General features: G+C 41.0%; 1 protein-coding gene across 1 annotated transcript in view; it reads right to left on the bottom strand.

Annotated features, from left to right (window-relative positions):
• ube3d (ubiquitin protein ligase E3D) overlaps nt 1-23,989 on the bottom strand; it is a 58,382-nt gene that overhangs the window by 3,070 nt on the left and 31,323 nt on the right. The window lies entirely within an intron of this gene.

Consider the following 23,989-nt stretch of genomic DNA (forward strand, 5'->3'; position numbering starts at 1 on the left):
AAACCGATCTTTTTCATATGGGTGTTTAAAGTTGTACCCCCTAGATCTAGTCTCTAGTAATTCTGCTCAAAGTTCACCAGATTGAAGCATTTTACTTTAAAATGTTAAAACAAATCTTTCCAGGGGGGCATACCCCCGGAACCCCAAAGAGGATGTGACGTTCACCCCCAATTAAAACATTCATACAATAATGAATACATTTGAAACCTTCTTTATGTATATAACCAACATGTCAATACGTTTCAGTTTTTGTAGTGTATTGGTTTTTTGTAGAGATTTTTCATTTATTATTTATAAATTCTATTGTGTATTGCTTGGAGGGGGGGGGGGGGCACCAAATCATAACCTCGCCTAGGGCACCAAAATGTCTAGAACCGGCCCTGACGGTAGCTAATATATGACAGCCAGTTAACGATGGGCTCCATGTAAAAATACAAAAAACAGTAGCAGAGAGAGACAGGACTTCCAGTTTGGGAGTTTTAGGTGAACTTGTAGGATTTCTGATTGAGGAAATGTGTTTTAAAGACCTTTAAAACAGCTTTGATATTATATTTAGCAAGTGGTGGTATGTTCAGGACACTGTACCTATGTACAGTATGTCTACAACGTTAAATGTAAAGTCCAAGAGGCACACCAGCTGGCAAGAGCCTGACTCAAAGACACATAGCAAGCAACAGGATCAGAAGACTTCTTCTAATGTGCTCCTGGTGAGTACATTTGACTTTTTAGGAATTAACTGTTTATATTATCTGAAACTGCAGAAAAAGGTTATCAGGTAGTTAGTGTTTAACCGTGTTAGAATGACATGAAGGTCTTTAAACTGGTAGGAACTTGACGCTAATATCAGGGTTCTTACACCTTTTCTAAATTCAAATTCAAGCACTTGTCAAATGATTATTTCCCTACCTCACATTAAATCAGATGTTCTTTATGCTATAAACAACCAAATGTGTGTTTCGTGATAGCCTTCTACACGAGGATGACAAATTAAAGAAAAAGAAAACTAAGTTTAATATTTCAAAAGGAGTGACACATCTGTACGTGGACTAGGCCTCCCATATAACCTGTCTGAGCCAATATAAAACAATCAGCCAAATAACTTTTCAATACATTATTGATTACTATTGTTGAGGTACTTTTAGGTTGGCAGTGAACATAAGTCAGAGGTAGATGGTGTACTTTTCCTCCACTACATGTATTTAATCCCTTTAGTTACTTCACAGATGTGGATGAATGATGTGAAATATAATCAAGTGTTGAATCAGACTTTAGTTCCACCTGGAGTAAATCCACCAGCTACCCTGCAGTATACAAAGTCATTCAAACTAGCTGCACCTTCACCAGCTTTGAGAACACTTTCATGATCAATCATTATAAAACATATCATATATATTATTCTGAAATGGACCAATCTGCACAACGACTACTTTTACTGTCGCTACTTTCACTATATTTTGATGAGAATACTTTTATACTTTCACTTGAGGAACATTTTGAATGCAGGACTTTGACTGTAACAGAGTATTCCTACACTCTGGTACTTCTACTTTTACTCAAGTACAAGATCTGAGTACTTATAATTTCACTACAAGATCTGAGTACTTCTACTTTTACTCAAGTACAAGATCTGAGTACTTCTACTTTTACTACAAGATCTGAGTACTTCTACTTTTACTCAAGTACAAGGTCTGAGTACTTATTCCACCTCTGGTAGCGTATTAGTCTGAATTGTAGCCATAAAATCACGCAGAGCTGCGTAAAAATAGACTCACAATGGTAACAAGTGGAAAATAATATTTACAAATGTGTAAAATGATTTGTAGGTAATGCTGACTACTCAAGACACCTGACTTATACATCTTCAAAGGAAGACTGTGTTCATTCTACAATTACATGGGATTAAAGCAAAATGTAGTTTTACTATAATACTTCCATTTTATATAAAAGACAGTTTGTTTTCATCTGTTTTCAAATAAACAAAGTATTGGCTTTCAGAATATTAAACTTGTTTCGGCAAATTCAGATGATAAATACAACTTTGAAGCTTCGGCATAATTACAAGCAGAGAACGGACTAATGTAACATCACAGCAAGCATAACAACAGCCGGTGTTTCTTGTAAGTGTTTCCCCGGTACACAAACGCAAAAATACACAAACACACTTGCAAGCTTTCCCCAGACGAAAATGTGTCTTCGGGTCCATGTGTCTGATTTCGATAGAGCAAGTCACATTTGGTTTAGTCACGAAACATACTACCAGTAGAAATACATTGCTTTCAAAATCGCTCTGTGTCGAATCAATAGATTATATTTCGTGACTATAACACGAAATGCCGTGAGTGCTTCGTCCTCTGAACACCACACGATGGCGACTGTAATGCACATAACATAGGTACGCTCCTCTGAAATGATTGTCCCCTGCAATTATTATTATCCCTCATCGAGTTCGCTATTCAGCTTGCTAACGTTAGCTTAAACAAATGTAACATGCAACGTTAGCCTAATCTAAAATGCTCTACTACGGCGTACCTTTCATGTGGCTCGTCAGCGCAGACTCTCGCATCCTTATTATTGCAAACTTTGCAGGAGGCTACTCGTGGGCTTGACCCTCGTCTTAGCCATGGCTTGTATTTGTCTTCTGCTAGCCAACGCTCGTTGAAACTGCAACCACCTGGCACACAGTCATCTATCTCTCATCAGAATGCCCAGGTCACACGTAACACAAACACTTGCAGGTCGCGCGCGGGAAGGTGCAGCGGAGCTGTTTTATGTAGAAGCGAAGCAATTCTTTTCTTTTAATCTAAAAAGCGAACTATTCAGTCAGACAGCAATTTATTGTAAAAGTAAAGCATTTACATTTTCAAGCACTTTATCTCAATTTTAAGCACCATTCCCAAAATTCAAGCACTTTCCCAACCTTGAAAACACCACGTCAAATTTCAAGCATTTTCAAGGATTTCAAGCACCCGTACGAACCCTGTAAAATGCTTAAGGGTGTTCTTTGATCTCATTTAAATTCATTTGAGCTTTAGCACAGTGACATCTAAAAACACTTAAAGGTAATTTAGCAGGAGCAACTAGATATAACCTTTGATTTTATTTTCCATCTATACACAATAGCTCTTTAGTCAAAGAAGAGAGGGGCTTAACAGAACAGGTTCTGAGACAATGGCAAGAGAAGACATGAGTCTTTTAAACAACAGTCTTTGATGCTCCGTGACAGGAACTGTCATCATAATACTTTAAACTTGGCAAGCAGCATGGAGATAGTTAGACCGACAGCAAGAGGTGTGAAAACCTGACAAAATAAATAAGTCGCTGCTGCTGTGGTGCCATAGTACTACCTTCAGGAAAAGTCTGGCAGTTTAAGCAGGGATAGACCGCGATAAATTCCTGGCAAAGTGAACAAAGCAACTGACCCATATAATGATGCATTTACATCTTTATGATCCTTACGTGTCTCCACCCCACCCTAAGGACATGGTCCAAATTCAAAACAAAAGAACCATAACAACTTCTCCCAGGTCAGGGACACACAGACTAATTACTGCCTTTTGAGGATTCAACACTTTCCGCTACCGCTTCAGTTTACCTCGAGAAGTCAGTAGTGCAGCAGTCATCACCTTATAATTATTAGCTTAATGATCACCTGTTGAGTGAATAATGAGCAGCTTTCTTTTAGCTGCCATACAACATATTCTAATGTGGCTAATTAGGAGAGGAGGGAGGGAACAAAAACTAGAACTCATTCTAACAATATGCACCTTGTCAGGGACCAAGCAGTAAGGCAACAGGACACAGAAGTGGTTTAAATAAACTAGGGTTTTTATTTACCCCAAAAGTCCACAAGAACATCATATAATAACAAGGCCTATAAAAGAGGTAAACAGAAAATACCTCAAAGGCACATAACAGGTGTTAACTCAACAAAACTGACCTCCTACAATGAAAAACCAAGGAACCTATGTAGTGGCTTGGCCAAACCAAGTTAACCCAAGGGATACTTAATAGTCACATCATACACAAAGGACACTGACAAAACCCAAATCCCCCTTTGACATGGAAGCAGGTGGTTTGTCCCAATTGGCTCCTTGCAGTATTTATGAGCCCTCAGCGCTCGGCCACGCTCTTTGCTGAACCAGGAAGTAACCTCCCCCAATGGACATGGTAACTCAAGAGACAAAGAATGCAATTAATACAAACAAATACTTGTGTATTAGCTGTGCTAAAATGTTTGAAGTAAGATTACAATCAAATAAAGAGTTTACCATCTAGAGCAAATGTGTGGTGTTAATTGGCATGTTTTATTGTAGCTGCACTAAAGCAAAACTACTGAAGATGAGGATGCAGTGTAGTTGGTTTACCCTGTGTGGCTGTGGCCATCACACACACCTCCTCACATTTGTTTACTGCACCCTTAGGACAGAATCCGGCCCCGAGCTCAACTTATTTGAAACAAAAGCAATAATGATTTTATTCACGTAATTGTGTTTAGAAGGATAATTACAATCCCCAATTAGCAATTATTGTTAAGCTGATCTGTAGTAACTTTATTGTCACAATAAAGTGTAAGGTACCAATAGGATGATTGCACAGGAGACAAATTCCTCTTACCCAAGTAACAACTTAAGGACGTGTCACCAATGTGATAAACTAATTCTCAAGCTAGCAAAGAAGTAATAAAATGTGTTGAAAGTAATGCAAAAGCAGTACAAAAGTAAGCTTATGAGAAACAGTTGGAATAAATAACTCAAAACATGAATACGTAAACTGTTAGAAAAATAAACTAAAGAGATACGGTTGAAATAGGTAAGCGTAATAAGTAAGTACAGATGAAATAATTAGCTTAAGAGAAAAAGAGGACAAGATTAGCTTAAAGTTATTTGTGTTCTGTTGAATTAATAAGATAAAGAGTTCAAATAGTTATCAGGAAGTTATGTGTTAAAAGAAGTTGGCTAAAAGCAGTACAGAAAGAGTTAAGAAGTTGGCGAAACCGTTGATATAATTAGAGTTGAAACAGTTATTAGTAGATAAACAGATTCAGTCAAATACATCTCTAAAGCAACTGAAACAAACATAATTTGAACCTGATGGATTCAAAGATTCAAAAGGTTCATACAACCGATAACCCCAAAACTTGGGATATGGGTTTCTTAACAATGCAATTACAAGACGTAACAAAAAACAACAACAATAAAAATAGTGCAAGCTCAAGCATTAAGCAGTCTTATGGCCTGTCTCTGAGTCTGGTGGTTTTAGTCCCGATGCTGTGGTACCAGACGGCAGCAGACAGAACAGTTTGTTGCTGGAGTTGGATGGTGTCAATGAAGGGTTACTTGAGCTCATTGCACAGAGATGTAGGGTTACACGGGCAAAAAAGGCTGGCAACAACTGCTTTAGACATTAATCGACGTCTAGTACAAATATCATACCAACATTTCAGCGTATCCCATAGACAACCAATGCAGTTGCAGTATTAATTAATTTAATTATTTATTATTATTATTATTTAGTCTTTAGTAATTTATTTGGACAAATTGCAGCAGCTCTAGGTGGGAAGCTGTGCGGACAGCAGAAAGACTGAGGCGCCGTTGAATCAATACATCTCAGTACTTCTTGTAAAACGCAGGAGCAGTTTTGGGATCTGTTTCTGTCTAACCTACATGCCGACTCTGTGGGAGTCAGGAGGAGATTAATGAGGAAGGGGGAGAGGAGGAGGGAGGTGTTGTTGTCGGTTCACCGGCTAAAAAGTGACACTCGAAGCTTGAGCCACTTTACACCCCATTACACAGGCAGGCCCAGGGACGAGGGCGGGGAACAACAGCAGCCCAGACAACAGTACACATTCCACATGCTGAATAATAACAGGCTGGGTTAGGGTGCAGGCTTTGATCTACTCTCAGGGATAACATTGTCCAAAGAACACACACACACAGTGGGGCAAAAAAGTATTTAGTCAGCCACCAATTGTGCAAGTTCTCCCACTTAAAAAGATGAGAGGCCTGTAATTTTCATCCTAGGTACACTTCAACTATGAGAGACAGAATGGGGGGAAAGAATCCAGGAAATCACATTGTAGGATTTTTAATGAATTAATTGGTAAATTCCTCGGTAAAATAAGTATTTGGTCACCTACAAACAAGATTTCTGGCTCTCACAGACCTGTAACTTCTTCTTTAAGAGCCTCCTCTGTCCTCCACTTGTTAACTGTATTATTGGCACCTGTTTGAACTCGTTATCAGTATAAAAGACACCTGTCCACAACCTCAAACAGTCACACTCCAAACTCCACGATGGCCAAGACCAAAGAGCTGTCAAAGGACACCAGAAACAAAATTGTAGATCTGCACTAGGCTGGGAAGACTGAATCTGCAATAGGTAAGCAGCTTGGTGTGAATAAATCAACTGTGGGAGCAATTATTAGAAAATGGAAGACATACAAGACCACTGATAATCTCCCTCGATCTGGGATCTCACCCCGTGGGGTCAAGATGATCACAAGAACGGTGAGCAAAAATCCCAGAACCACACGGGGGGACCTAGTCAATGACCTGCAGAGAGCTGGGACCAAAGTAACAAAGGCTACCATCAGTAACACACTACGCCGCCAGGGACTCAAATCCTGCAGTGCCAGACGTGTCCCCCTGCTTAAGCCAGTACATGTCCAGGCCCATCTGAAGTTTGCTAGAGAGCATTTAGATGATCCAGAAGAGGATTGGGAGAATGTCATATGGTCAGATGAAACCAAAATAGAACTTTTTGGTAAAAACTCAACTAGACGTGTTTGGAGGAGAAAGAATGCTGAGTTGCATCCAAAGAACACCATACCTACTGTGAAACATGGGGGTGGAAACCTCATGCTTTGGGGCTGTTTGTCTGCAAAGGGACCAGGACGACTGATCCGTGTAAAAGAAAGAATGAATGGGGCCATGTATCGTGAGATTTTGAGTGACAACCTCCTTCCATCAGCAAGGGCATTGAAGATGAAACGTGGCTGGGTCCTTCAGCATGACAATGATCCCAAACACACCGCCCGGGCAACGAAGGAGTGGCTTCGTAAGAAGCATTTCAAGGTCCTGGAGTGGCCTAGCCAGTCTCCAGATCTCAACTAGGGGTCGACCGATTATCGGTTTGGCCGATTATCGGGGCCGATATTCCGCATTTGACCGATTATCGGTATCGGCCTTTTTTTTTATCAAATTGCAGATAAAACTTTGGCTCTCTGGCTGCAGTCACCACTCTGTGTACACGAGCAATGTCCCGCCCACAGCGCTATCTGATAGGCTATTACTGAAGATTTTCCAGGCGGGAGCCAGCCAGAGAGGCGGGACCTTCTCAGATTACAGGCAGGTGCGAAAGAACGCAGACACAGACTGAAGCAAGCAGCAGCGCTGAGCGGCAGAGCCATACATGTGTTAAACCGAAGTTCAATAAACATCCCAATCCCCTATGCTGAAGTTGCAAAAACACCACGATCTTATGATCCAATTCTATCAGTTTCCCAGTTACACAGGGATGCGGGAAGTCAGTCAGAGTTGGGGGTGCGTGCAACGTCTCACAGCGGAGTAACTGTGGTGCGGAGGGGGGGGAGGGGCTGCGAGTGGAGCCTCGCAGTTTTTCAGGTTGATATGTGAAGCTCATTAGCTAATCAACATGTATTTAGCAAATGTTTAGCAAAATATTAGAAGTGAGGCTACTAGACTAACGTTAGGTCTACATTAATAGCCTCACTTTTAATAGTTTGCAAAACATTAGCACTAGTGTTTTACAGTTGCTAGCAGCTTATTGGGATTTTATGCTAGATAGACAGATATAATAAATTAAGCATTATTGTTAGTTAAGCATGTCAGCCTGCAGCCCCACTTCTTGTCTCTCTCTAACTCAGGGGTGGGGAACCTTTTTCCTCTCAAGGGCCATTTCAATTTTTACAATATCCTCAGAGGGGAATACAAGTTATTGACCTCTGCTTAAAAAAACTAAAATCACAGCCCATTCATTTCATTCTGTGCAAAGAAAAAGCAACCTCTTAATCCAGATATCTCACCATGACTCGCGTATGCATGCACGTGCAGGGTGTGGCGTGCTCCCCTGGGAAGATTTTTTTTTTAAATGTTGAAGTTAAAAGCATCAATCTGGTGCACTTTGAGAGCAACATTAGGAGATCTATGGACACATCTCTCAACACCCAAACACGACTGTAAGCAGATTTTCTTTTAATTTATGGATATTTGACAAATCACTCCCCTTTCAAACTGTATTCTTCTTTATTAATAACTGTCATATAGTATTTTATACCTGTTTACTTTATTCTCTTATTTTTTTTATAACTATAATGATCATATAAAGATGTGCCTTTACCTCACTGGTTGTAGAAAAAGCTTCTTATATTCGTTAGCATAGCTAGCTAACCAGATGCTAATGATAACAACACAGTTATTGACAGTCTTATCAGTGTGACAGATGAGCAGATCGCCACTGGGCTTTCAACTAAAGACACAGACACGCAGAAACTGCGGCATGTGTATGGACTTATCGGTACTGCAATTTCTGAAGTGCTGGTGTGGCGTTCTGGTGCTCTCCGTCAGAACTGCACCCCTGTCAGTCGAGACATATACCACGTGATGACACGTTAGGCTCGTGTTGTGTTCAAGGACCCTGACCTTGGCCAGGAAAAACAGGCACTCGTTTGTTTAATTTTTTTGCGGTCTAGATTTCTTTCATTTTTTTATTTTTTGCGTGTGTTTATAAATTACCTCGAGGGCCGTACCAAATTGTCTCGCGGGCCGTATACGGCCCGGAGGCCGGAGGTTCCCCACCCCTGCTCTAACTCATTGCAGATGGCTGCACTAAAGAAAAGGGCACAGAGAGGAAACCAGTTGTAAGATGTTTAAAAGTTAATTAAACATCATATATGCTTAAATGCATTTCAAAGCAGTTGTGTTGGAGTTTGTGTTATTCTACATTTTGACACCAAGATTTTTTTTTTTACTGCAAATGTATATCGGTTCCAAATATCGGTTATCGGTCTCCTTGATTACTAATAATCGGTATCGGTATCGGCCTTGAAAAAGCCATATCGGTCGATCCCTAATCTCAACCCCATCGAAAATCTTTGGAGGGAGTTGAAAGTTTGTGTTGCCCAGCGACAGCCCCAAAACATCACTGCTCTAGAGGAGATCTGCATGGAGGAATGGGCCAAAATACCAGCAACAGTGTGTGAAAACCTTGTGAAGACATACAGAAAACGTTTGACCTCTGTCATTGCCAACAAAGGGTATATAACAAATTATAAAACGGACAAGTCAAATTAAGCAATCTGATTGGTTCTTAGCCGTGATATACTGAGCGTATACCACGCAGTTTGCTTTTCAAACTGGAACAAGAAAGCAGCGGAAAAGTAACGGGGCAGAAACCCTCCTTTTTACACAGTGGTCCAGACATAGACATCAAACGGCAAAACATATTCAGTGTGCAGTTCCTTTGGCATTAGGGCAGGGATATCTAGATACTTTCCAAGGTTTGACATAATCAATTGTGCTACTTTTAAAGCAAGCAACGATGTTTTCAAATCTGTAATCAAAGAGGTCCGCAAAAACGCTATCGACCAATCAGATTGCTTGATTTGACTTGTCAGTTTTATAAATATATTTAAATTTCTTCCGTTACGAAACAAACTTACAAAGCATAAGATGAAAACATTTAAGATTAACTTCGACCTCCGGGGGGGTCTTACTATGGAGGAGTGGATTGAGGAGTGCCTATCTCCAGAAACAAAAGCACCTAAACGACGACATGCAGAGCTACGTGAAGAGCAGGTAGACCAACTGGAAAAGTACCCCCATTCAAAAGCTTTCTGATGCGGGTCTTGAAACAAAGCAGAGAAATTATGACCGTTAGTGGCCACAGGTGCGAAAGCTCTCTCCAGAGCTACTGGAAGCCCAATCTCGGGGACCGGAGAAAGTGGAGCAATATTCTCACCACGCCAAGCAACAGCCTAGGACAACCTCAACAAGTAACCACGTAAGCCATGCTACTGATGCTGGACAGGTTTTCAGTGGGTGCACAATAAACGGCAACATACAAATGAGTGTAAATAAATAGCCAAATAATGGATCAACGCTCTCTGTCTAATATGTTCGCAAGCTGTTAGTGTTGTTGCATAGCAACCACCTCGCACTATGTTTCGTGCAGAAGGCAACGGAGGGACTATTTTATTTTGAACGTCATTATTTACTAATAAAAACTATTTAAATTAGAGTGTGTATTTTTCTTTCCTATTGCCACACTTGGTAACCGTTTTATAAAAGCAATAGCTCACTTCAGGCCGTGGTATATGCTCATGATATCACAGCTAAGGGGCGTGGTTCGGCCCGACGCGAAACACCCCAATGCCTGTCGTGTGCTATTGCTTAAGTATTGAGATGAACTTTTGTTATTGACCAAATACTTATTTTACACCATAATTTGCAAATAAATTCTTTAAAAATAAGACAATGTGATTTTCTGGATTTTTTTTCCTCATTCTGTCTCTCATAGTTGAGGTATACCGAGGATGAAAATTACAGGCCTCTCTCATCTTTTTAAGTGGGAGAACTTGCACAATTGGTGGCTGACTAAATACTTTTTTGCCCCACTGTATGCACACACACAATTCAAAGAGTTACCTCTAAACTTTGGGTTAGGGCTGGGTACTTATTGTTTGTGCTGATAAAAAGTGTAAGCAATCTTTTATTGTAAAAGTTGTGACACAGATTGGGTTCATACAGTATGTACATTTGAACAGAGTATGAATGGATATAACTTTATTTATAACTTTAATTTATCATGGAATCGGACGTAATTGTTTTGTCTAGGAAACAGTATACTGCAGCTGTTGAAGTTGTCACAACATTTCACACAGCAGACATCAAAGCACAGGTGCAATTGACAACAATAATGGCTGCATTCCCAAAAAGAAGAATCAGTTCAAAGGCTTTGGTACAATTCATCTTCATAGCAGACATGTGAAAGCACTATGAGGGGTCGCAAAGACTAAAGATGTGGTACATATATACAGTGCATTTACCTTTTGACTTGTCATAGCATGACAAAACATTAAAAGGCAGTGAGAGTAATAACCAAAGGAGCAGCAACCCTAACCCTAACAAGATTTGGGATGTCATGATATTTGATACTTTGGTACCAAGTAGATGCCAACATTTAAAAAATAATTCACTGCTATAGAGTAGGGATAGGAATTTGAAAGCAAATGAATATTCGAATATTCGACCCCCAAAAAAACGGTGTTCACCGTGTGACGGCCCCAGAGCCTGTGTGCAAGGTGTGTTACAGGTCTTACGGTGGGGTGGAGCTGAGGAGGCCAATCAGCGCGATCGCGGACACCTGGCCGGCGCCGAGGTGCTATTAAGCCCAGCTGCCCGGAGTCACATGGCGGCCCTGACTCTCTCTCCAAGCCGGCCGCAGGAGGAGTAACACGGCGATCCTCTCCCCTCGTCCATCCATCTTGTACTTTATATTGAACAACCGCAATAAATGTGCCGTGGTTTTTGGAAACTTGTGTACGTCTCGTCATCTTTCCGTTGTGGCCTACGAGCCGGTCATAACAACCGATTAACCGAAAAGTACATATCCCATCAAATAAAATAAATGTGGGATTTTTTTTTAAAAATAATTTTGAAAAATAAATAAATACATGTTCAAATAAGTATAGAAACCAAGTCGAATTTGTCAAATGTATTGAACTGGTGATCACAGTTTGAACAGTTGACAGCTATAGGCCTACAGCTTTCATGCTTAAAACATAACTTGGTTTTCTGATGGATTTGGACATAAACGCGAGTGAAGTATAACCGGACGCGAGAGAGAGAGAGATCAGTACCTGCAGCTCTGCCCGCTGTGAGGGACCGGTGAGCGGAGCAAAACACACCTTTAGATCTAACACATTTAGCTATGGCACTGTCGTATACATTGGATTATTCCATTTGATAATATGTAATCAACTTAGGCAGCCCGCCCAAAAAAATTATTTCAAAAAAAATTACAATACAAATATTCATAACTCATATTCTCATACCTGAATAATTTATAATATTCCAATATTCGATTAATCATTCCCATCCCTACAATAGAGTGGTGCGGTAATGAGTTCTTAAACTCGGAAAAGGCTTTGCATTTTACCGCTTCTGGCACTCTTGTCTGTAAGTCAACAGTTTTAACGTGTTTCTGGTAAGAGGCCTGACATAAGGACGGGGGTTAATTAAAACAGGCTGAGGAGATTTTCATGTTTTGTTCTAAAAAACACTTACAAACAAGTGACTAAATAAACCACTTATCAACATCACGCCGACATGAGTCTACCTTAAGCTTTGCAGTGGTGTTGCGCAGCTGTGTGATTGTGATGTAGCTTGTTTATAGCATTACGTTGGCTTTTTATTGCTGCCAATGGCATTTACACTTTGAAAATCTCAAAGTGGTATTACTATGTGGAGATTATAATGCTGAACAAAACGTGTTAAGTATCATAAATGTGTGTGAATACAAAGCTGATTTTCTGCAAAATACCAACATCTAATTGGGAAATCCCATTGCTTTTTGTTGAGACCCCTTGTGATGCTAACTTCCGGGTCTGCTTACAAAGACACGTCATCACAGCACCACTCTATTGGTATCGTCCTCAAAGTCCGGATAAATAAATAAAGTCAGATCGAGAGTTGACAGCGCATCGAGTTGCATGTAGCTAGTATTTTCAGCTGTAGCATATTATATCTAGTAGAAGAAAATGGCATGTTCAAAGATGACCAGTAAAAGAAAAGTCGACAGTGAAAACCGGCAATTCAAAGATGAATGGACTGAAAAATATGCGTTCATCCTCCCTCCAGCGAGCACCAAACCAATGTGCCTAATATGCCAATAAACGGTAGCTCTTGTGAAGAGTGGCAATTTGAAACGGCACAATGAAATGAAACACAATTATTTTGAAGCGACCTTTCCTCAAAATTCAGCAGTAAGAACCACACAAATAAATGGGATGAAATCCTCATATCAAGCTGCAAGCAGGACCCTTGTAACATCTATGTTACAACGAGAAAAGGCAACTGAGTCCTCACTCAGAGTGGCATGGGTGTTGGCTAAACACAAGAAGCCATTCTCTGATGCAGAAATAATAAAAGAATGCTTGACAGAAGTGATGGAGACCATGTTTGAAGGCAAACAAAAAGAGGAAATAACAGGTCAAATCAAGCAAAATCAGATTCCACAGCAACCAGAAATACTGGCTGGTGATTTGATTACCAGCCAGTATTTGGTAATCTGGCTGATTGTGATGGAATCAAAAATTCCATCACAGCTTTGTGATGGAATCAAAAATGCACAGTGCATTTCCTTAGCTGTGGATGAGTTGCAATTGTTTAAAAGTTTGAATGACCGTATTAAACGGACCTTTGTCTTATTGAACATTTTCTTTGTGGACCTTTAAGATTTGTATTTGAGTACCCTTGGTCTATTACTTCTCTGGTATTGTGACAACCCGAGTAATTAGTGTAATCGAACCTTAGTTTCCGGAGTGGATGCTCCACATGGAGAATGAAGGATTAAAGAAGAAATAAATTGTATGGGAAGATTTGAAGGAGAAGCTCCCGGGGCAGAGGAGATGCTGTTAGCAACATGCAGGAACGGTTCAACATTTAGCAGCTTACCCTACCCAGCCAATCCTGCTTATATATGCGAGTGGGTAGTAAAAGTTCATCACTAAAGACAAAACAAAACAATGGTGATGCATTAAGTTTCTGGTAAAATCTTAACATTCATTAACTACTTTAGCCGGTGGACAAAAAAGTACAGATGTCAGAGAACTCCTGTATATTTCCAAATACAGAGAGCTTTCCCTGGCAGTGACAGGCTTAATCCGCATTGTGTGAACTCATTTGGCATAGGTCTGAATTTAACGGACGTTCATTTATATTTAAAAGTCCGGCACTTCAGCTTTAGTCGTGACTCGTGGCTCTGTTCCATTCATGTGTCCCAGTAAGCCATCTCAGTGTGACAGTGAGACAGCATGAACAATAAACCTTTTTCACAGCAGACATTTTGACTCGTCTTAGTACCAAAAGCACAGGTGACACACATTTAGCTAACCATGGTTCAGTATGTGTCCCTGTAAGTAATGATAATGAGCCAGCATGCATCTTACAAGGTGCATGAAGCAGCTCTCCTAAATAGAATACAGCCATTTTTCAATGTTATCAACTACACCCGTGCTTTTCCTGCTGTGACAAGCCAAAATGTCTGCTGTGTACAAGGTTCGTACCACAAACCTGAAACTGAGGCAGCTAAGTGGAAATTACATTTCTAATTGCATTTTGAACTAGCAGCTGTGTGGAAAAAAAACTTCAGATTGACAGCAACCTAGTAAGAAGGCTGTAAATCGCCATGGTACATTAACAGACTAGTATTAATAGGAACATTCAAATTGAATACAGTTGATATTACGTGTTCTTATAAAGCTAGGAACTATCAAAATGTCAGCTAAAAATAAAAGTCTATGACTGCAGTCAATCATGACTGAAAGAACGAGATCGCGGATACAAGCGGCCGAGATGGGTTTTCTCCGCAGGGTGGCTGGTGTCTCCCTCAGGGATAAGGTGAGAAGTTCAATCTTCCGGGAGGGACTCGGAGTTGAACCGCTCCTCCTTCGCGTCGAAAGGAGCCAGTTGAGGTGGTTCGGGCACCTAGTTAGGATGCCACCTGGGCGCCTCCCTAGGGAGGTGTTCCAGGCACGTCCAGCTGGGAAGAGACCAAGGGGTAGACCTAGGACCAGGTGGAGGGATTATATCTCTTCGCTGGCCTAGGAGCCTTGGGATCCCCCCAGCTGGTTGATGTCGCCAGGGAAAAGAAAGTTTGGGGCTCTCTGCTGGAACTGCTACCCTCGCGACCCGACCACGGATAAGCGGGAGAAGATGGATGGATGGATGGCTGCAGTCAAAATCCAATTTAATGTACTGCATACTATATGCAATTTGTTTGAACATGCTCACTAAATTGCCAATTCACGATGTCAGCTAGGACAGAGCTACTGCTAAATCACAAATGTAAACCAGCATAACCTCTTCCACTTAAATTGATATTGACCATTATCATTTTAAGGCAGATTCAAATGAGTAAATATTTTTAAATGTGTTTTTACAGTGCAATTATATGCTTCTGCACTCTTAACTGTATTTTGTCGTCACTTGTCAACATAGAAACAAGGTGGTGCAACAGTGGACCCGCTCCGTATGTAGATACAAAGGTATCATAAACAAAACACAATTATCAAGTATCAATTTGCATACTGCCATTTTTCTATTGGCTGTTTTGATCACATAACTGCGTCAGAATGCAAAGTAAGGCTGAAAACAGCACTATACAGGGTTCTTACACCTTTTCCAAAGGTAAATTCAAGCACTTTTCAAGCATTTTCAAGGTGCATTTTCAAGCTTTTCAAGCATCTTACAGCTGTTGTAAATTACATATTTATATGCACATACTTATACTCAAATTATTATTTTCCTACCTCACATTAAATCAGATGTTCTTTATGCTATAAACAACCAAATGTGTGTTTCATAATAGATGAAACATGAGGATGAAAAATTAAAGAAAAGAAAACTAAGTTTAATATTTCAAAAGGAGTGACCCATCTGTACTGTACGTAGACTGGGCATCCCATATAACCTGGCTGAGCCAATATAAAACAATCAGCCAAATAAATGTTCAATACATTATTGATTACTATTTTTGAGGTACTTTTAGGTTGGCAGTAAATTGTGTACTTCTTCTCCACTACATGTATTTAATACCTTTTAGTTACTTTACAGATGTGGATGAATGATGTGAAATATAATCAAGTGTTAAATCAGACTTTAGTTCCACCTGGAGTAAATTCACAAGCTACCCTGCAGTATACAAAGTCATTCAAACTAGCTGCACCTTTACCAGCTTTGAGAACACTTTCATGATCAATCATTATAAAACATATCATATATATTATTCTGAAATGGACCGGAAGCCGTGGTTCATAAAAACATGTGCTTACTCAATATCAAGCCATGATTATTGTTTTTATTTTAAAACGTATAATGTCGGGCTTTTTTTGCCGTCTGTGAGTAAAATAAATGGGACTCAGAGCCTCAGAATACTGAAATCTGCATATATTTTTTTCCTTCTAAATTTGTTATTATTTGTGACCCGCTCTATCGAAATCAGTCAAAGGTCGCAACGGCTCATTTAAAGAATAAACGTGGATTTGTGTAAAAAAAACTAGTTTTTCAGGGTTTATACAAACAAAGTCTTGGCTTTCAGAATATGAAACTGTTATTGCCAAAATCTCACGATAACTACATTTTTAAAGCTTGTAAAGGGAAGAAGAGGCACCTCTCAATTCGCACCCTGCTCTTCCGCAGCGCCGCTCCCCCTCCCTCGGCTGAAATTATGAAGTAAAGGCGTATAGTAATTAGGGGTGTTGAAAATAATCGTTTCTACGATGCATTGCGATGCGGACGATTCGGTCTCGATGCAGTGACGGAAGATAATCGGTTATAGAGTAGTAACGTTGCTTCCTGATTTTCCGGCCGCGGCTTTACTATAACGTTTTTTCTGTCACTTTAATATCAAATCGGTCGGTGACGCAGAGATCAGGGAACAGACGTGACAGCAACACCGAACACCGAGCAGTCTGCTTTATCCACCAACACAAGAACACCAGTCCAGAACCCACAGCAGAAGGACCCGCTCTGAATCACTCCGTGTCGCTGCGGCTCAGAGACACAGACAGGGATTTATGTTTTTCAAAAGTAATCGCGTTACAATCATGTCAGGTTTTTGGTGGATTTAATTAAGTCTTGGATTGCAAAGTATGAATGTCCTCTAGCAATTTATCAGACGATATATACGTGTGTAAAGTTTGTGAAGGCAGGAGGAAAAAAGCTTCCGCGATCACCGTCTCCTCTCCGTTCCTCCAAACCCCGCCCCTCCCTGAAAATAATGAGTGACAGGCTGATAGTGACCCGATAGAAACTTTATTATTCACTTAATCACTGAGATATAATTAAGCTAACTTAATCTCATACATTCATGGGATTTATGTAACAGTAAAACAGAGAATGTAAGTGTGCACCCACATGCAGTATTTTAGTTGTTATATGCTGTTGTAAATACTCCTGTTGTCTGCTGTGTTCAGACTCAAGTCCTGTGTGTGATGCCACATTCAGGACATTCAGTGTCCTTTCTTAACAGAAGACCGTGGCTAGAAGCTGCAGCTAGACTGCAGAAGCATTAGCTTTTTGTTTTTGAGGATGGAACAACTTCACACACGGAGGCTAGACCTATACAATTAATTTATTTTGGTTTATTAATGTCAAGACATTTATGTTATTGATTTCTGAAGCACTTTCTAAATAATAAAAAGAGAGTTCATATGTATTTACTGCATGTATGCATTGATGAAAAATAAGCCATGTGCAGTAATATAGAAAATTGAGGATGCAACGCATTGGTATGAATCGTGATGCACCGTGATATCGAACCGAATCGAAGACAGGATAATCGAATCGAATCGTGAGACCAGTGAAGATGCACAGCCCTAATAGTAATCATAGATAACACAGCAGGGTCCGGGACAGTTTGTTTTCATCTGTTTTCAAATAAACAAAGTATTGGCTTTGAGAATATTAAACTTGTTTCCGCAAATTCAGATGATAAATACAACTTTGAAGCGGAGAACGGAGTAATTTAACGTCACAGCAAGCATAACAATAGCCGGTGTTTCTTGTGAGTGTTTCCCTGCAACCTCCTGGCATACTGTCATCTATCACTCTCATCAGAATGCCCAGGTCATACGTAACAAAAACACTTGCAGGTCACGCGCATAGTGCGGGAAGGCCGGAGCGGGGCTGTTTTATGTACAAGCGAAGAAATTAAGCACGCTCTGACTTCTTCATTTTCTTTTAATCTAAAAAGTGAAGTAAAGCATTTACAATTTCAAGCACTTTTCAAACCTTGAAAACAACTCGTACAATTTCAAGCATTTCCAGCACCCGTACGAACCCTGACTATACCAATGAAAATGTTTTCGTGGTTTAATACATTTGCCACTATACTGTGGCTGAAAAGAACCCACTGTTGATTTTATTGTGTAATTGAGCAGTGTGTCGTGATTTTCTACTGCGTATAATGCCATTGCTAGCTTGCTAGCTAGCTGACAGTGTTGATAGTCACTTCTGTTGAGGGCACAGCAGTCATGTGCACAGTGTCCTATATGGCGGTGTACTAAAGGACAAGGACGTCCCCAAATTGAGACACAGCAAACAATTCTTAGTTTCACCTGACTACACAATTACAAAAACACAATTATGGAAATCATAATTCTCCTAATACATCCCCTTTAATACTCCACCCTGGCTCTTGAGATGATACAGAGGTGATTGTGAATGCTACTGCCAATTGCCCTTCTCAAGTAGGCTTTTGGTCACCTGAGTCTTCCAAAGCCACCAGTAGGAAAACCCTAGCTCACGACACCCACACGCTGTTCCTCTGTCTCACATCTTCACATTGTGGCCCAATCCCAAACCACTCCCTCGACCCTACCCCTCCGTGATGGAGTGAACTCCGTCTGAAGCCACACTCGCAGCTCAACAAGGCTCCCTCCTGTCAGATGGAGGGAGTAAATACAGCAGCAAGTTTTGGGACGGCCTCCCCTCTCTCCGGCAGAAACAGGAAGTGCCGTAACTGTATGTAACAACGGTTTCAAATCAGCATCTCTTAGACAAAAAGTTTAAATGAATAACTCAAATAAAACTCCAAACATATTTCATTGTGTTTCAAAGCTCTTTTAGTTTTAAACCTGATGTTTATAAGCTTCTTAGTTTTTGCAACGGTCTGTAAATATACACAACTTTATAATAAAATGCACACATTTACCTTTTTCTAGACTAAACACAGGTATGATCCTAAGTTAAAAACGTATGAGGTTATCAAGAGGTTGTTAACATCTCAGTTTATCAGTGGATGTTTGCTAGAACTACTTGTACACAGCGTGTTTCCTGACGGACACACACAGCGTGACTCCGGTCAGGTAGAGACCGGTCTCAAGTCAGCACCGCTGCAGACTCGCTGTTTGAGGGCTTGATAGCCCACTCCCTCTCCACACTCGTTGCTTTGGAACAGCCCTCAATATGGCGGACCCTCCGCGTGAACCTGCAAACGGAGGGGTAGGGTGTAGGGGGCGGTTTGGGAATGGGCCTGTGTCTAACAGATCCAACTCTCCGAGCTTCCAGGCTGCAACCCCATTCCGTGGTAGCCTTCCCTTTCCGACAGTTTATTTTTTCATCTCCGGTAATTCTGGAGGGCTCTGTGATCACATTACCTTCCTGCCCTCTACCGCCCATAGCACAAGCTTCTACCATCAGGAAGTGTTCAAGTGTGTCAATGTAACGCACTGTGTTCACTCTGTAACAGCTTCCACCACCAGTCCTGTGTCTGGGTCGCTCTGTAGCCTTCTCCATTTCAGCAAAGCCTAATTTCTCCCACGCCCACCTCTGTCATGTTGTTGCTTAGGAAAACAACAATACTGTTTTTCATTGTACAACAATGTGTAAGACAAAGAAGAGGAACAATTTGTTATCCCCAGGGCTCATGGTGTGAGAGCAAAACTATAGTGAGCGTTCAAAAGTGTGACACACAATACCTTACAACAAAAAAGACAAGTCTACTTTAGATGGGTTAATAACAATGGCAATCTGGTGTAATGGAGCCCATTGCAAACTCCTCTTCTTCTAAGGTGACATACGGACTAATTTCAGCTTTGATATCGTCTACACGAAAGATCACAGCATGATAGCGAAATACAAATGAGTTAAGAGAGTCTGCTTTGTTGTTAGAGTGAATCAACAGATTCTCTTCTTATTAAGGGCTGTACCAAATAGTTCAAAGCTTCATTCAAATAAGTTATTTTCAGTTTGAACACAGTGTTCGTGTAGAATATAAAGATATAGATGGAACTACACTTGTATCCAACTTTTTCTCAAGTGATAAGCAGAGACTGGATTTCCTTATACTAGAACAATTAGAAAAAAATTTCCCTTTTCACATGCTTTACATGATTTACTGTTAGCAACATGGCTAATGTTAGCAGCCTGGCTAACGTTACTAACTACAGCAAGAAATAACCGTAAGAATCTTAAAGAACTACAAACCCCTATCTTATAGCCTTAATAAGAGCAGAGAAAAAAAAACCGCATTCAAAATAAGTAGGCAGGTTTTGTTACTTACTGATCTAGATAAGTAGAAAGAAAGGTTTTTATCGCTCTACTCCTTTGCGTTCTTTGTAGAGTTTCTTAAGAAAACACTTTACCGGTTGTTCCTCTAAATATAGAAACTGTACGTTGTTTTTTGGATTTGTTCGCTATTTTGTTGACCTGCCTTTTAGGGAAATTCTCTCTGACAATGATGCAGTGTATATGTCTAAGGCTTTTATTGTGAAAGGGAAATTGCTTTTTAAAGCATGTTTAAGTGCTGCAGTGATGAAGTATGCATGGCTGTGCATCTACACCACTAAGCTAAGGCTGCGGCCACACGAGGACGAAAACGGCTAAACGCATAGGATTAACGCAAACGCAAACAAGCTTCCGTCCACACGCAATAGTTATCCGGATAGTGTCTGTCCACACGAGACCGCTCCGTTTAGCTCCAACCGCTGGAGAAGCTGCAGTACATGCAGGAGCCTGTACGTGGCGCTGTAACTTCCTCCACAAAAGCAGCGAAGAAGCATGGTTGTCATGGTTGCCCTTCTGTTTATTCTCCGCGGTGGGGGCCGAGGGAACCGGGCAGAGTTTTTCGCCAGTCAGCGTGTATTAAAGTTGAAATCTTCCAGACAAAATTATAAAAGTGCCGGTCAAAGGTCTTCTTTGTTATTTATTGAGCTTTAAAACAAATGAATAACGACTCTATATATTATAATAATAAAATACACGGAGCAGTGTCAGTCTCATGCAGCAGCTGATCCAGTAATGAGTGACCCGGCCGACTGTAAAAATAAACATATTTATAACTAGTTTAGGGAGTTTGAGATTAAAATAGCTAAGGGTGATGATCTGACTTGAAGTGTGTGTTTTGCTGCAGCGGGAGGAGCTGCAGGTGAGCAGAGCTGCGTGTCTCCGTCCTGTCAGATTAGACTTCACTCGCGAGAGAAAGATAAATAATCTGAATTCAGGGTGCAGTTTACTTTGACGCGGGGGTGAGCAGCAGAGGTGGGGAGAGGCGGGGCTATTGCCTCATCATTATTGCTGTAGATGTTGCACAAACAACTGTAGCATGGTCAATAGCGTCCGGAGCACGATAGCAACTCTGCGATCCGCCATTGTTGTTGTTGTTGGTGGCGAAACACTTCAGCAATGGCGCGGGGTAAGCGGAGGTGAGCAGAAGAGGTGGGGAGAGGCGGGGCTATTGCGCAATCACTATCAGTGATCTGAAAATGTTCGGATAGGGCGTACACACGGAGCCGTTTGACCCCCCAGAGAGTTGCGTATGCATTTCTATCCACCTTGGGACCCGTTATCGTTTCCTCAGTCGTTTAGTGCCGTATTCGGTCGTCCTCGTGTGGCCGAACGGTCTATATGACACTAAACAGTAACGCAAACGACCGAATTCGTCCTCGTGTGGCCGCAGCCTAAAAGTCTTGTGTCGGCGTTTTTGTGTAGCCTTTTTTAGTCACTTTGTTATGACTCATAGAAGATTCGGAATCTGAGTGGGGTAAGAACTGACTGACAAGAGAACATAACATTCAAATCTCTTAGACTTGTGTTAACTACAAACTTTATTTCAGGCTTCTAACCACAAACACGTTCAAAAACCATTGACTTCCAGAGAAAAGGGTTCCGAAAAAGTTATTTCCACATTTCTGCAACACTCGATTGGGAGCCAACCTAAACGCAGTTGATGTCCAATCAAACATGTACTTCTTCTTTTTCTTTACAGTACTCCATCCTTTAAGTCTATACCCCCTGTCTAGGCTTTCAAAAAAAGCTGCTTCATGTGATGTGCAAGAACAGACATGCTTTTAAAAGGTTTTAAAAGTCCGGCCTTCGTAATGTTCAAGCAGAAAACTTTTTAAACCTGTTTAAGTGGTTGGAGTGACTTCCCTAAACTTTAGTGAGCATAAAGTAGAGGATATAATGGTGCTAATTACCTCTGTAACTATGTTCGGAGAACAGAGCCGTCAGCAAAGATATAACCCCCAATTTTCTAGTCAAAGGGTTTTTCCATGGCAACTCGAGCTAAATTTACACATTTAGCACAATTGCAGGTGCATAGAAGCTAGAATACGGCTGACAAAAGTAAAACCTTCTATTTGACCCACATAATCCCTAAGAGGAGGCTTTTTACTGAAAGCTCTAGATCATGAAATTAATTAGGGCGGGATAAAAACGCAGTCAAGCACTACTGAATAATGGATAAACGCGGTCCTATAAGTAAGAAGTAAGTGAGCGCTGTCTTAAGACAGACTGTTTTACAAATGAAGGAAATAGATTGGAAGACTCAAGACAAGATATCAGGGTGAGCATTTTTTGCCAACATTAAAAAATACGCCCGGGATTAACAAGCCTGACCCCTAGATTCCACCGGGTCCATCTGCAGCGCGTTACGGCCGCGTTACAGCCGCGCTGCGCCGTCTGCAAGGATCGTGGCCACTCTAGTCAATGGGTGCTATTCCACCAGACGCGCCGCGTTACGGCTCAGAAGCGTCCCGCCGCTGGGCTCCACTCGAAATAGGATTGAAGTCTATTTTTCGACGCGACGCAGCCGCAAGGTAATGTCGGGCAGGAAGTGGAACGTTCAGAGCATATATAGCATATATATATATTAGTACTGTCAAAATTATCGCGTTAACGGCGGTAATTAATTTTTTGAATTAATTGCGTTAAAATATTTAACGCATGTGCAGAATGGCCGCCCCATACGTGCCACCAGTGGCAGCGCCAGGGTATGGCTGGGGTAGGCTACACCCATACCAAGAAATGGCTTAGCCCACCATGAAAAATGATGTTAAAGTAAGCAAAATAAAGTCTGCCAACTCGCGGAGTAAATTGCACAGACAGCAGTTAGTAAGATTGATTTCAGTCGCCACGGTTTTGAAAACTTTTGTCACGTAGTGATCGTCTTCTCAATAGAACATCTTTGATAACGGCGTGGTGTTGTTGCAGGAAGTCCCGACGGAGAATACTCTTGCTGTAGTACAGGGCAGAGCCATATATAGTAATAATATGGCTCTGGTACAGGGGTGCACATAACTGGTACGCAGGTTATGTGCGTAATCTGAAATGCGTACCGTCACTTGTGTCACAAAGCGCATTTGCGTACCGACGTACTTGTGAAGCTTTTCCAGAAGGCGGTTAGATCACCGGACGACAGAGTCGGTCTCCGTGTGCACAGACAGGGCTGCTGTTAACGTCGGTCTGTACAACGGAACTGTGACAAAACTACGCCAACCGGCTGCGGAGGGAGACTCCCCCCTTCGCTGGAGCTGATCACAACGTTCACACTCTGTGGTCACGAAGTACTCCACTAGCCCCCCCCCCCCCTCTGTCGACTTTCCTGAAGTACTCCCCCATTGATAGAAATCAACACGTAATGAATTAAGACCCCACGGTTTGATGATTGATAGGTGTGTGGGTTGTCTTTCATTTTGACATGCAGACATTTTTTATAATAAACATAGATACTGTATGTTAAATGGATATATCCGCCTTCTTTCATTTATCTTTCCATTCCCACAACAATATACATAAAGAAATGGCATATTTTGGACATAGTTCGAATGGTGATTAATCATGATTAATTAATTTTTAAGCTGTGATTAATCTGATTAAAAATTGTAATCGTTTGACAGCCCTAATATATATATATATACACACACACACAAACTATTATTAACTTTGTCTGTACAAAGTAGCCTGTC

Source organism: Pseudochaenichthys georgianus, chromosome 16 (assembly GCF_902827115.2).
Source record: "Pseudochaenichthys georgianus chromosome 16, fPseGeo1.2, whole genome shotgun sequence".
Lineage (NCBI taxonomy): Eukaryota > Metazoa > Chordata > Actinopteri > Perciformes > Channichthyidae > Pseudochaenichthys > Pseudochaenichthys georgianus.